Source organism: Schistocerca piceifrons, chromosome 1 (assembly GCF_021461385.2).
Source record: "Schistocerca piceifrons isolate TAMUIC-IGC-003096 chromosome 1, iqSchPice1.1, whole genome shotgun sequence".
Taxonomy (NCBI): domain Eukaryota; kingdom Metazoa; phylum Arthropoda; class Insecta; order Orthoptera; family Acrididae; genus Schistocerca; species Schistocerca piceifrons.
In genome coordinates, this window is record NC_060138.1 from 595056506 (window position 1) to 595072193 (window position 15688).

At 37.9% G+C, this 15688-nt stretch overlaps 1 non-coding gene across 1 annotated transcript; it reads right to left on the reverse strand.

The window, feature by feature from the left end:
• Nucleotides 1-472: 472 nt before the first annotated feature.
• On the reverse strand, nt 473-547 carry Trnal-caa. The gene has a single exon. It is a non-coding gene; the product is annotated as a tRNA-Leu (tRNA).
• Nucleotides 548-15688: the final 15141 nt, after the last annotated feature.

The following is a 15688-nucleotide window of genomic DNA, read 5'->3' on the forward strand; positions in this document are numbered from 1 at the left end:
TTTCAGTAGTTGCAACACTGTGGATGGTTGACCAACTTGACGTTGTAATGTAGCCTCACTGTGCTGGTGCTGCAAATGGCTGAAAGCAAGGGAAAACTACAGCCCTAATTATTCTTCCCAACAGCATGCTGCTCTGCTGCATTGCTAAATGATAATGGCACCCTCTTGAGTAAAATTTCCAGAGGAAAAACAGTTCTCCAGTTGGATTTGCAGGCAGGGACTATACAAGAGGATGTTGTCATCAGGAATAATGAAACTGTACTTTTACAGGTCAGAGTGTGGAATGCTACATCCCCTAATCAGGTAGGTAGACTGGAGAGTTTAGAAAGGGAAATGGATAGGTTGAAGTTACATACTGTGTGAATTAGTGAAGTGTAGTGGCAGGAAGAACACAGTTTCTGGTCAGGTCAGTACAGGGGTTCCAGAACGAAATGTTCACACTGCAGTAGAGTGTGCAATGATTCCAAACTTCCTGCCAGACCGAGATTTGAACTCAGGACCTTTGCTTTTTGAGGGCAAGTGCTCTACCAACTGAGCTACCCAGGCATGACTCATGACATGTCCTTAAAGCTTTACTTCCACCAGTGCCTCGTCTTCTTCCTTCCCACTTTCAGAGAAGCTCTTCTGTGAAACTTGCAGGACTAGCACTCCTGGAAGAAAGGCTATTGTGGTGATATGACTTAGCCACAATCTTATTGATGTTTCCAGAATGATATTTTCACTCTGCAGTGAAGTATTCACTGTTATGACGTTCCCTGGCCGGTTAATACCGTGTGCTGGACCAAGACTCAGAATTGGGACATTTGCAGGTAAGTGCTCTATTGACTGAGCTACCCAAGCACAGCTCATGACCCGCCCTCACAGCTTTACTTCCACTAGTACCTTATCTCCTACCTTTCAACTTCACAGAAGTTCTCCTGAGAGACTTGGAAGAGGAGACAAGGTTTAGCCACAGCCCAGGGATGTTTTCAGAATTAAATGGTCACTCTGCAGTGGAGTGTGTGCTGGTATGTTACTTCCTGGTGCAATAAAACTGTGTGCCATACCAAAACTCAAACTTAAGAGCTTTGCTTTCCTTCCAAGAATGCTAGTCTTACAAGTATCATAGCAGGGCTTCTGTGAAGTTTGGGAGGTAGGAGATGAGGTACTGGTGGATGCAAAGCTGTGAGGATGGGCTGTGCGTTGTCCTTGCACAGCACAGATGGTAAGGCACTTGCCCACGAAAGACCAAGGTTTTATCTTTTGGTAAGTTTCAGTACATTTTTATTGACACAAAATGAACATAGTAAGAGAATATGGAATGGGAGAAAGGATATGGTGCTCAAGAAGAATGCTCAAGATTAGATAGGGAAATCAAATAACAAAAGAGGAGGTACTGAATCGGATTATGAAAAACAGAAATTTATGATGTACTTCTACTAGAAGATGAGTTTGCTTAGTAGGACATCTACTCAGCATCATGGAATTGTCAATTGCATAAATGAAGTAAGTCAGGGGGGGGGGGGGGTTTACATCTGCCTCAGTGAATGTGGGTTGGTTTCCCTTATTCAGCCTCAGTTACACTATGCCAGCAATTTCTGCACAAACACTGTCTCCACATACGTGTACCCCATAACTACTCTACCACACAAACATTTGCGGTTACACTCGTCTGGTGTGTGACGATCCCGTGTGTGGGGGGGGAGGGGGGGGGGTTTCACTGGGGGCAAAACCGCACAATTCCCTGGGTTCGGTGTGGGGTGGCGGTGGGATGAGTGGACTGCTGTAGCCTCTTGTGGGGTTGTGAATCACTTAGGGCTACGGTGGAGACGTTTCTAGTCCCCAGTTCAATACAATACAATACAATATGGGGGGAGGAGTAAAAGCTACTGACGAAGGCCAAGGCTTGAATGTAGTGAGCAGGTTCAAACTGATATTTATTTATTGTTTGTCCATGGAGTCTAACTGATAATTTTCAGGTGAGAGTAATGGTTATGCTATGCAATTTTGTAGACTGACAGACTAAGGCAGTTGTAACATATGTGATCAAACTGCATTTACCATGATACATTAAACTAAAGACAATAAAGAATTCAGGATTACATTTTATAGGCAAATAAAAAGGTTTTGCATATTTTATGTAAAAATACATCATATGCACAATAAATGTACAGAAAAGGAAATAGGATTATACTTTACAGTCACATAAAAGGTTATTACATAGTTTCTGTTGCAATATAGCATTAACATTTAGTTTCATTTTAATACTCACACATGTTGTATGCACGTTTTACTGAGACATACACTTTTAAATAATTTTTGAAAAATCTGAATTCCTTTTCTGTCTTAATTGAGTTTTGTAGCTTGTGAAGAAATCTTTTGCCAGCTTCATCTGGAGCATTCATTGTCAGTTTAAGATTTCACTGCCTTGTGCAGTAATTTTCCTTTCCTCTTGTTTCATGGTCAGGCATGTCTTTATTTAGGAAGTGTTTATCACTTGCTCTCACTACCATAATATTTTGATAAACACTAGGTGTTCCAGGAGGAATGGTCAATATTCAAGGATATGACAGAAATACTCATTTGAAGCGTGAAACTTCAAATAACATTTATGCTTTTCTGAATGGTTTCCGAGATAGAACCATTTAATGTATATTTGTTTTGGGCTAGTGGCATGCACGTATTTGTCTTACTAATTCAACCTTTTTGATGTTTTATTCTAGCTCATCCTATCTCACTGCTTTCAACCTCTTTGTTTGGCATGTCCTTCTCTCATTAAACTAATCTGTAGTGCGCACATGTGTCCATGGTGTGTTGTGAGTGAAGTAGTGCAAGGGATTGAGAGTGTCTCAGAGAGAAGAATCAGTTAACTGTTTTTGTACATACACTGATTAAAATGGCGCAATCTGCTCTCATGGAGAAAAAATATATGTAGTGTATTTTACAGCTTATGCAGTGGTAGTACTCCTGCTGCAGTCAAAGAATACCATTGGCACTATCTGACAAACCAAATTTCTGTTCATAGAAGTTTACCAGAGTTTCAGCACATTGTGTGAAACAGGTATTCTTCTGAGTTCCCATTTTTCCTCTGAATATGAAGTTCAACAACCTCTGCAAGAACAGCAACACATTACTGAAACAGTGCAGCATAGTACTACTACCAGCACATGGTGACTTTCTATAGACAACATTACATGTGGAAAATGTGTACCCATTTCATATACAGTATGTCTGCAATCTCCACATTGGCAACAATGCCACATATGTTGATTTTGTACCTGTTTAAATGGCAATCACCTTTTGCTTCCAATAATACTAGTCACATATGTACTGAAGTTGGTGATGGTATATTTGAACATTTATTGTGAACTGTAAAACAGCTGTACTGTGACACCTCAGCACCCTTTTCTGAATTTTAAATATTATGTTTAAGTAATAGGCTGTGGTGGTATGCAGAGATAAAGAGGCTTGCACAGGACGCAATAGCTTGGAAAGCTAGACCAAACCCATTTTCAGATGGTAGATCGCACTACCAATAACACCTGTCTGACATCTTATGTTACAGGGCAAATTGTCAAAGACTTTTGTACCAGTGATTTAATTTCTTTTCTGAGATACTGACAGCTTTAATAATGAGTGCTATTGGTTAATTTTTGTTCTTGTGTTGTAGATGTGGACATTAACATTCTTCTCAAACCAATGTTTTTTTTTTTTAATGAGAAATTTCATTAGCAAATATGTACATTGTGAACAAGCAGTTAAAAATGCTTAGCTCCTTGTGATCTGAGGTTTTCTTGGGGGATTCCTCACTTGTGGAATTCTTGGGTGTCTGCCTGTGGTCCCACCAAGAGTTCCCATGATACTCTGGCAAACAGACTCATTGTCATCTTCAGGTTGTTCCTAATGACTGCTGCTCTGCTCTTGTTAGAGTCCCATGTAACTGGCCATTACCCCTACATCACTCTGTTCCTGTCACTATCTCTGTAGTCGCTATGGTAGATGGTGGGGGGAGGAGGTAGTGGCACCCAGCTGCAGTCTGTGATCTCCAATGTCTGCACTATCAGTGCTGGATGTGGATCTCACTGAAGGGGAACACTTTTCTTTTTCTAGGGTCAGTGCAGGGTTTCACATCTGATTCAGCTTGTAGGCCACTACCTTTGTTGGGCCATTTTGGACCCTAATTTCAATGGCTTCTTTAATCACACAATCCCAGAAGGAGGAAGCTTGCCAAAGTATCTGCTGACAGTTTGTTTTTCTGTAAATCCCAAATAACATATGTGTAATTGTAACTACCATTTAGCTCACTCACATACAAGTACATATGGATTGTATGATAAGCTTTGCAGTCACCATGATTCTTGTGACACAACTAATATTTAAAAACGTTTGATGCTTAGCAAATAAGTTGAATTTTCTAAATTTCACACTTAATAACTCAGAAAGAAAATTCAGCTAACTGAACCAATGCTAAAACAACTGTAACAAGCAAACAATTAAGGTTGATGGTCTGCTGTAGACAAATTAGCTAATTTTCTCCATTTGTTATTTATACAACAAATGTCCTCTTAATGCCATAATATTTTAGTTTCCCAGGTACAATTTTATAGACAAAACAAGGGTGACACTGACACACTAAATGCCAACAAGGAGATTATATCAATCCCAGTGTCTACTTACTGTCAGATTTTTAGAAATGAGTCTTTCACTAAATCCTAACTGCAAGGCACTAAGTATTTCTGCTTGGAAATAAAGGGTTACTTCCCTATTCGTGCCAGCATTTCAAAAAATTTTAGGAAGGCATGACACTAGTGAATCTCATTATTATGGATGATATGCTTACCTCCATTCTCATAGGTAGGTATAACTATTAGAAATGCTGTAGTGGAATTATCTTAAGTCATTGTGTCATTACAAAGATAGCTAAGATAAACAATATCAGCCACTCAGAATTTTAATTTTCCAATAGCCAGTAAATTTAAGGTATTGAATAATTGAAAGAAACACTACAGTTATACTCAACTGATACTATCTGGCTGAAAACCAACATAAAATTCTTCACAGACTGCTACTCTCCAGGTAATTTTGTCAGGTGATGAAACTGATGACATTCACACATAACAAAATATTAGTCATCCCTTAAAGGAGCACTTGGGTTACTTTGGAGTTGCGTAGCCTGTGTGCAACTGGTACCAAGCTCTCATGTGACCCTCTGCAGCTGATGCAAGTCATGGGTTGGAAGTGGTGTGTATATGCCCATCAGCACAGTAGGATTGGTCACTGGAGACCTGAAAAAATGACAGAAAGGAGCTGTTGTGTTTGGACTTACCCAAGGACATACCGGTACTGTGGACGAAGTTCACCAATCAACATGAACTGTCAAACAAGTCTAAAAGTGATAGTGTATCACTCACAGCCTGGTTTTAAGTACAGTTGTTACAAAAATAGTGAGACTGCTGGGTATCATACTTGTCAGTAATGATCAACTGCAAACCTAATAGATACTACTACCATCAGTAAATGTGAGTCCATCTAAACCAGTTTCAAAGTGACATCTGTGAAGGGAACAGTATGCAGCGGACTTCTAGAAGCAAGTACCTGATAAAAGTCCAGTGCCCTCATTGGCACATAAAGGTACCTGCTTTCAATGGGCCAAATGACACAGAAACTGGACAGTGGCTGAATAGACAGATGTAGTATGGTCTGATGAGTCAAAATTTTTGCCTGCTTTCAAAGTTTGAGGCTGTTTGGAACAGTGTGTGAAACATAGTAATTGATGTCCCCACAATTTGGTAGCTTCTAGGATCAGTGAGTGGCTTCATATGACTATGTCATAACCAAAGAAACTTCTAGCCTCTTTTCTTCAGAGAACTGAGGTCATTTTCAAGGCTAAAGGCAATGATATGCAATATCAGTTTGATGTGTCCTGCAGGTGATGTTTTCTCCAGTGTGTTTATTTACCAATGGTAGCCTGTGTTCTGTCAGAACTATAGTTGAAGCTCTACATAAAAAAGAGGTTTAGTATACTATTAGATAACCTTTTGGGATTAGCACTTAACTTCATTTCTTTTTATTAACTGTCATTTTCCTTTTCTTTTAATATTTCTACAATAATGTTATACTGGCTTTCTAATATTTGTGCATATCTTGAGTGAATGTTTCATCATACCCATGGCTATGTCTAAGTTACAAAGTATTGCTCTGCTGAGAGTTGTTCCATTTGCAACTATTTGCTGTTTGAAGCTGCAGCAATACAGACAACATATTATGGGGAGAAATGTGTGACAATAGGCATCTACAGATCACCAAACAGTCAGATAAATGGATTTCTAAAAGAGTTAGAAGTACTGTTAGGCAAGGCTAGCAGAGAATTCTCCTATATAATTGTAGCTGGTGACCTAAATATTGACACACTAAATGACAACTGCTATATAAGAAGTTTTCAAGATCTGATTAAATCTTACGGACTTTATTTAGCAGTAGACAGTCCCACGAGATACTGTAAAAATACAGAAACATTAATAGATCACTTGATCTCTAATGTACAACAGAGCAGGCAGAGAGTACAGGTCATAAACACGACCATCCCAGACCACTATGGGGTAGTAGTTGAATTAGCAGGCAACATAGGAAAGCAAGAAAAAAATATTTAAAGAGTTTAGACAAACAAAGCAAACAAATATAAATAGGCTAAAAAGGCTATTGGAAAACGAAGATTTTAGTGAAGTATACTTAACAGAAAATCTAGATAAAGGATGAGAATCATTCTGCAAAACATTAGGTCATTACATGGATGTTGCATGTCCATTAGTACCTAGAGAAATAAATAAGAAGAAGAATAAAAATTGGGTCACAGTAGAGGTAAAAAGGGAGAGGGAAGAGGTGAAAAACATGTATGAAAAGTGTCAGTTAAGGCCAAACCAAGAAAATAAGGATGTATATAGGGAAAAGAAGAAAACATACACGAAACTGATAAAAGAGCAACCTCAACAAATATCACTAAGACCATATGGTCTCTCATAAATGAAAAGAGGAAAGGTGTAGGTGTTGAAAACATTGATAACAGAACACTTGAGGAAAATGGGAGGGAACTAAGGGATGCACAAAATCTCAGCAATACTTTAAACAAACACTATATTGAAGTTGTGGACAAATTAATAACTCAAAATAATATTTCCAAAATATACACAATAAAAATTCCATGTGTGACAAAATGCTTATTCCTGACTCCAACTAATGAATCAGAAATTGTAAAAATAATACATAGTGTAAAAACAAAAACACTGAGGGACTTGATGGTATGTCCACTAAACTAATTAAATGCTGTTTGCAATTGGTAGTAAAGCCATTAGCCTGTCTGATGAGCTTATCTATAGAAAAAGGAATATTTCCAGTGTGCCTGGAAAAGAGTAAAATAATCCCTATACATAAAGGAGGCTGCAAAAAAGACCCAGGAAACTGCAGGCCTATAACTATTATATCTGTACTCTCTAAAATAATAGAAACCATAATAAAAGACAGAATATTAAATTTTATATAAACATGAAATATTCTAAACGATGAACAACATGGATTCAGAAAGGGCAAATCTACCAAAACAGCAATAGCTGAATTTGTAACACTGGTAACTAAAGCACTTGATGAACAGAAGAAAGTCTGTGGTATGTGATTGTGTATGTCATGACATCCTGTTAGAAAAGTTTCATCTTTATGCTATAAGGGGGAAAGCAGCAGACATCATTAAATCATTTTTGGAAAATAGAGAAAGCAGTGTCTAGAAATAAAGCAAAAAGTGAAAAATAATATTACAAGTGTCTTTTCAAATTATGAAATTGTTGAATATGGAGTTCCTCAAGGATCCATCCCTTGGTCCACTACTTTTCATTTTGTATGTCAACGATATGAACAAATCAGTATCCGATAGTGTAGTCATGTATGCAGATGACACTTCATTTGTTGTTACCAGTTATACAACAGATGACCTGCAAGAGAAGGCTTTGCTAAATATGAAAACTGGAAACAATTACATCAGGGAAAACAATCTCTTTATAAATGTAACCAGAACAACATATATACAGATACATGCAAACAAACAACACACTTTGGACTACATCACAGTCAGTCTTGGAGGCCTAGAACTAAAGGAGACAGCCAGCTATAAATTTCTAGGTGTAACATTGGATAGGTATATGACATAGGAGAATCACATAAATAACATGTGCAGCAAAGTAGGTTCAAGCATATTCCTGATGAGAAAAATGCCAAAGTTAGTAACCAGACACACTCTACAAACAATTTACTATGGACTAGTCCATTCACACCTCTCATATGGCATCCTGGCATGGGGAAATGCTGCAAATGTGCACACACAAAGGGTATTAAGATTACAAAACAGAGCTGTACAATGTATCACAAAAGTATCACCCCTAGAGAACCCTGCAGAAATAAATTCAGGGAGCTACTGCACTGCATTGCTAAACAAGGAATATCATGAACATAGTACAATAATTAAAAAATGACTATCATATAGAAGGAAACAGGCTAAAGTCAACAGACAAAGAACCTATAACCCCTGGGCAAGTAGTGTACAACAGTTTACCACAATTTATAAAGATGATAGAAGGTATGTCTATTTTTAAAAGAAAATTAAAAAGACATCTGATGAATACTTGCCCTTACAGTGTTAAATATATCTTGAAATAAAAAATTAAATAGTGTGTATATATACATTTTTATAATGTACTTTGATGTAATTTTCTGCAAATATTCTATAAAATATATGTATATGTACTACCTTTTTGTAACTAGCTATGTACATGCAAGATTTTATGTAAAAATGAAAGTGTCCAATATCATTGTAAGAAATGATCCATGGACAAATAAAGAATATTTGCTATGCAGCTCTGTATTTAAGAAGAATTTATGTTCATTGAAATGCCTCTTAAAAACTGATGCTATTAGTATTAGGATACTGTCTAGGTCATACAGATTGCCTCTGGCAGTGATCCATGTAGATAGCTACAATAAGATGGATTCAAGTGCAGACCAAACTGCATTTGATACGACTAAGTGAGGAGAGGTGCATAGTCAAATATATGCACAAAACAGTCCTCTAAACTTTCAACTAGCACAAAAGATATCATCATGGCTTTGCAATAACATTCTGGAAGTAACATAATGTTTCCAGTAATATGAGCATTGCCTCAATGATGCAATGCAATTATTATTTATGTAACAAAGGTTACGCTTAACTGTTTTCTATACATTAAATAAATGTTACATTAACTTATTTTCTATCATCTTTCTCCAAAGATCCTACATCACTGATGACACTGCTGATTATTAAGTTGCTTTAATTAGTTAGATAGTTCCACAGATCCAATTCATGATAAACATTATGATGTGGATCACGTCAACAGAAGGAAAAAAAAAAAACAAAAAAAAAAAAAAAAACAACTGTACACAATCCAGCACCATTCTGGATGAAATGTTAGGAACAGATCAGTTTCATGGACCGTATACCACAAAAAGTTTACCAGCAGCAATGTCAGCTGTTTGCGAAATGCTACATCCTGTCATCAGAAGGAAAATAACATTTAAGCATTCACAAAAACATCCAATACCTAGGCAACAAGAAACTAGAAGTAGAAATGCTCCTGAGTGAAAAACGACCAGATGTACTACACCTCAGTGAGCATGGGTTAAATGAAGCAGAACTTTGTAGTCTAATAATAAGAGGCTATGATCTGATTAATTATTATTAGATGATTAATTATTATTAGTCGAAAATATACAGGTGGAGGTGTTGCTATATACAAGAAGCAAATTGGTAGTCTACATGATACTGAATAGTAAATGAATAAACCTTCCAGCAAACACTGAAAGAGATTTTGAAATTACTGGAGTGATGAGTGAAGTAAGAATTTTCTGGGTATATTTATGAAAAAACAATTAGCAAAATTATTACTGAAGTTTAAAATGAAGGATGCTGTAACATGTGAAAACTACAAAATAGATAAAGGTAAAGAATCAAAACCAAAACAAAATTTAAAATGAACGTATTACAATGCAATATGAGAATAATAATAAATGTTCCTAGAACAGTGACTGATCTTAGCCAGACCATCATTGATAAAATTATCATTAATACTGGTTACTGAAAATAGTGAATGTGAAGCAAAAGTTCTGCAAACAATAATGTCTGATTTTCATGGGTTAATGTCATATATCTACAAAAATAGGTCAAAAACAGAAATAAAACAAGACAAGAGAGAAGTTACAATTATAAACATGCAAAACATGGGCATTTTTAAAATAACACTGATGGAAGAAGCTTGGATTGAAGCAATGCAAGCACAAAGGAAAAATGTGTATCATCTGCAATCAGGACTAATTCTGATACCTGCTACAAATAAAAATGGCAGATCATTAACATATGGTAAAGCTTAAAAATAGTAGATAGCTGATATCAAAAGGGTTTTGTAGTGCTACCAGTGCTATTTAGCCTTAGCAGAAGGCTGGTGAATAACTTATACCATGCACAAATAGGCAACCTTTATCTGACACGAATAAACAAGATGGATTATGATCACAGTACTTATTATTATAGGAAAATGAAAACTGCTGCTGATTTAAGAATGTATGACAAAAAGTTAGTTGAGATGTGGATAAACCATTTTTTCTGCTTAATTATACAATAAAGAAACATATTCTGCATCACCAGGTCAAATATTTGGTGGATTTTTAGATTAACAAACCTTGCCACTGAATGTAGCAAGTATATATGTGACCACATAATATTTGAACTAAACAAAGAATAGGCTACAAATAATAACAATTACAGCTTCATGTATATTCACAGATTGCTTCAGTGACGTTGTTATAGGCTAAACTGATCTTGATGGAAATCATGTGAACAGTACCAGCCATTATGAAATATCAAGGTGCTACAGGTAACTAACAGCAAGTTATTAAATCAGAAAACACTTTATTGAGTTTGCTTTATAATTTATTAATTTCATTCTGCATATCCTCTGGAGGAATTGGCAGGTGACATCTATATGTGTATTCACGTCATTTTAGATATCAGTGTGAGGTCCTGTAGACTGCCTGTTGCCCGTCGTCGGTAGGTTGTGTTATGTAGATGACTGTACTGGATTACAATTATCAGTCCATTTAATTATACTGAAACATTCACGTAAGAATTTCATGAAAATTTTCAACATTGGAAAAGACTGCTGTGACACTTGTTACGGCTTCAAATTTAATTTTGTTCTCCCAAAGCTACGCCGAATTGTGTCTACTATTTCGTTCTCCTTCATGTGTCTTTCAACCAATGGCGTAATCGAATCCACTGAGTCACGTGATGGTAAAATCACGGATTTTAAACCAGAACGGCGAGCAGCTAATGCACTAGCACGAACAGTTTCACTATAGTTCTTCGCACGTGCAGCTTTTGAAGTTTCATTCTTCTGTCGACTGCCGGATTTTTGTTCTATGCTAACAAGTCCACTCTTTTTGGAAACGACATCTGACACTTGCACACTTGATTTCCCTACATTTACATATTTTTTATCCTCGACTGATTTATCATATGTCTTTTGGGCTTGCGACATTTTTATTCGATTTCTTATGTTAACTTGTTCTCCATAACATTGCTGCTTTTTAAAGCGTTCGTATTTCTCTTTCACCGCTTGCTTATCGAATCCAAGACTTCCTAATTTTAAAGGCGCTTGACGGAAATTTTTAACATTGGTGGTGGTGCGTTTCATGCACGGTTTTTTGTTATCTGTCTCACGGTCACCGACGGCTTTTGTGAATTCGCAGGCAGCTTGAATGAATTGTTTCGCTCGAAGACAGTTAGTACAAGGCTCTTCAATTGCTTCTTCGGACTCAACAGCGCAAAATTCGTCTGATTTTCTGTCGATGTTCCCTACCGGTATGTCACTTGCGTTAGAGGCTGATGTGTTACTGGGACATTCAGGTCCACATTGCTGGGTTTTTTCCTGTGAGCTTTCTTTAGAAGTCACTAGCAGATGCTGCTGGTCTTCTTGTTTTACTATATTTACAGTTTGCTGCGTAGCTGCTCCTATGTGGTACATCTTTCTCCTATAGAGTTCGAGGTATGATATTTGTTTCGAATTGGAGGCAGGTGGGGCAGTCATAGTTCTCCTGTGCGACATGCTACCGGTACGAAGACAGGACCAAGATCTTGCCAAGCGTATGTTGCAGCTTTTTCGCCGGTTGTATCCATCATCTGATCTTGCAGTCTTGGTGATACCACCACTTGCCAACACCAACCTGTCTAATAGTTGAGGCATGTCATCCTTTTCATTAGGTGGTTGCATTAACGCTTCATCGTACCCTGCAGTCCATGCTTCATCAGAGAGTGCATTTCGAGATGGATCTGGGCTATCGCCAACTTCTGTATTATTACGATCTGCTGTCCTCAGAAACATTTCAGTGGCATCATACCACGGCAGTTGAGGACCTGCTTCCATAGCTTCAGCTGAATCATTAGCGTCATTCACACTTACAGAAGTTTCTGCTGAAGGCACAGCTTCTCCATCTTCCCCTCTCCCCGCGGTGGACAAAGTAAGCGAATCGCACGAAAAATCGGAACAGTACTCACTGTCGTCAGAAGCAAGGTGCGACATAGCTGACGTGACACTGAGAATTGCTTACAGAAATTCAGACTGCATTTGACTCTGTAAATGACATCCCGATTTAGGTGGATGGTGACGAGAAAATATTCTCATGTGTACCACACTGGAGTAACTTGTTCCTTATTGCTGAAGCAAGATGACCATAACCAATACAAAACCTAACATCTATACATCAAAGATATTATTCATGAGAAGCAGATGTTCATGGAGATTATATGTTTAACATCGACGTTCTTGCTTTATTCGCGTTTATTTCATTCCAAATGCTAATAAAAACTCTCGAATCAAGCATGTATTTTGTGAATGGTCTATACTTACGTGAGCAGGATTCGCAGGCGTAGTTTTTCTACCTTCCCTCACACTTTTGTGCAACACAATTTAGGCGATGGAACAACTTGTGCTCTTAACACTTCTTTTGCGCGCTCTTGTGTGAAAGCAGTTCGCTACCTTCAATTGTGTTTTATGTATTATTTAGTTATCTGTAGAAAAAGCCGTAATTTGCGTAAGAGCGCCAGTATCACAACTATCAGCGATAAGGAATGTTCGAAATTATTGTCTTTATGGATATTTCTAATTTCTTTGTGTTCGTTTTTTGTTATTTGTATTATAAGTACTTACACTGCCATCAGTCCGCTTTTTAATAATATAAAATAATTTTAAACAGACATCCTGGAAACAATATGCGAAAACTTCGCATGACATGATGTTCTACTTTTTTGCAGACTCTTACTCAATATTTCATTCGCACCGTGAAATGCATCAATTTGTTAGGAAAATTTTCGTGATTTCTGTAGTAGCTCTAGAAAACTGGACAAACGGAAGATGTCGAGAAAGCTAGTTTTCTAGCTTAGAAGAGTTCTAAAGAGGTCTGAGACCATATTGAGTTTAATTTCGAACACGTAACCGACTCACACAATTTTAGTTAGTGGTGACTTTAATTTACCCTCGATATGTTGGCGAAAATACATGTTTAAACTCGGAGGTACGCAAAAAAGCATCATCCAAAAATTATTTAGGGCAGTTAGTTCATGAGCCCACGTCAGTAGTAAACGATTGAGAAAACACTCTTGACCTATTAGCAACGAATAATCCTGAGCTAATAATGGGCATCAAAATTGATACAGGAATTAATAAACACAGGGTTGTCATAGTGAGACTGAATAACCCCCAAAAGCACCAAAAATAAACGAAAAATGTACCTATTCAAAAAATCTGATAAAAATTCACTTGATGCCTTTCCAAGAGACAGTCTCCACTCCTGCCAAATTAACAATGTAAGAGTGGACCAGATGTGACTTGAATACAAAGAAATAGTATCGACAGCAATTGAGAGATTTATACCAAATAAATTAACAAACGGTGCAGCTGATCCTCCTTGGTAAACAAAACATGTCAGAACACTGTTACAGAAACAACGAAAAGCGCATGCCAAATTTAAAACGAACGCAAAATCTCCAAGACTGGCTATCTTTTAAAGAAGCTAGAAATTTAGCGAGGACATCGATAGGAGATGCTTGTAGTAGTTTCCACAACGAAACTTTATCTCGAAACCCGGCAGAAAATCAAAGATTCTGGTCGTATGTAAAGTATGCTAACGGCAAGACAAAGTCAATGGTTTCTCTGCGGGATAACAATGGAAATACAAGGGTTTCCCAGAAAGTAATGCACCGCATTTTTTTTCAGCCGTAAACAATGCTATGAATGTGAAAAGTTACTTATGTATTATTTGAAGTCTCCTGAGTGAGCGCGACAAGTTTCCGCCTCTTCCGACAGATAGCGTAGCTGCAGGACAGTTTCAAACTGGCGTCTGTAGGTGATGTTAAGTGCTGTCATTGAATTTCTCACTGCAGAGAAAGAAAGTGTGGTGAATATTCACAAACGCTTGTGCGAAGTCTATGGAGCATCTGCCGTCGACAGAAATGCAGTTAGTTAGCCACTGGGCATGGAGGATGAGGTCGTCAGAAGGCGGTTCGGCAGAGATCCACGATTTGCAGTGGTGGGGGGGACCATCCACGGCTGTCGCACCTGACCCAGCCCTCTCGGAGTTCTACTTTTTTGGCCCATTAAAGGATGCCATTCGTGGAAGACATTTTGATGACGATGAGAAGGCGATTCACCCAGTGAAGCACTGGCTCCGCCATTAGGACAAGGATTGGTACCGACAGGGCATACACGCCCTTGCTTCGCCCTGGAGGAAGAGAGGTGGAGATTACGTGGAAAAATAGGGTGTGTAGATAAAACTCCATTCTTTCGTGTGTGTAATTCTCATTATATTCAATAAAGAATTGTTGAAGAATAAATGCGGTGCATTACTTTCTGGGCAACCCTCATTCCATCGACGACAGTGCTACGAAAGAGACTTACTAAACACAGCCTTTCGAAATTCCTCCACCAAAGAAGACGAAGTAAACATTCCAGAATTCGAACCAAGAACAGCTGTCAACATGAGTAACTTAGAAGTAGATACCCTCGGGTAGCAACTTAAATCATTTGATAAAAGCATGTCTTCCGGTCCAGACTATATACCAATTAAGTTCCTTTCAGAGTATGCTGATGCAATAGTTCCAAACTTAAGAAGACGAAAGATCGGTACCGAAAGACTGGAAAGTTTTACAGGTCACACCAATATCCAAGAAAGGTTGTAGGAGTATTTCACTAAATTAAAGACCCGTATCATTTACGTTGATATACAGCAGGATTATGGAACATACATTGTGTTCGAACATTTTGAATTACATCGAAGAGAACGGTCTATTGACACACAGTCAACACGGATTTAGAAAACATCGTTCTTGTGAAACACAACTAGCTCTTTACACAGACGAAGTGTTGAGTGCTGTTGACAAGGGATTTCTAATTGACTATGTATTTCTAGATTTCTAAAAGGCTTTTGACAATGTACCACACAAGCGGCTTGTAGTGAAATTGCTTGCTTATGGAATATCGTTTCAGTTATGTGACAGCCGGCCGGAGTGGCCGTGCGGTTCTAGGCGCTACAGTCTGGAACCGAGCGACCGCTACGGTCGCAGGTTCGAATCCTGCCTCGG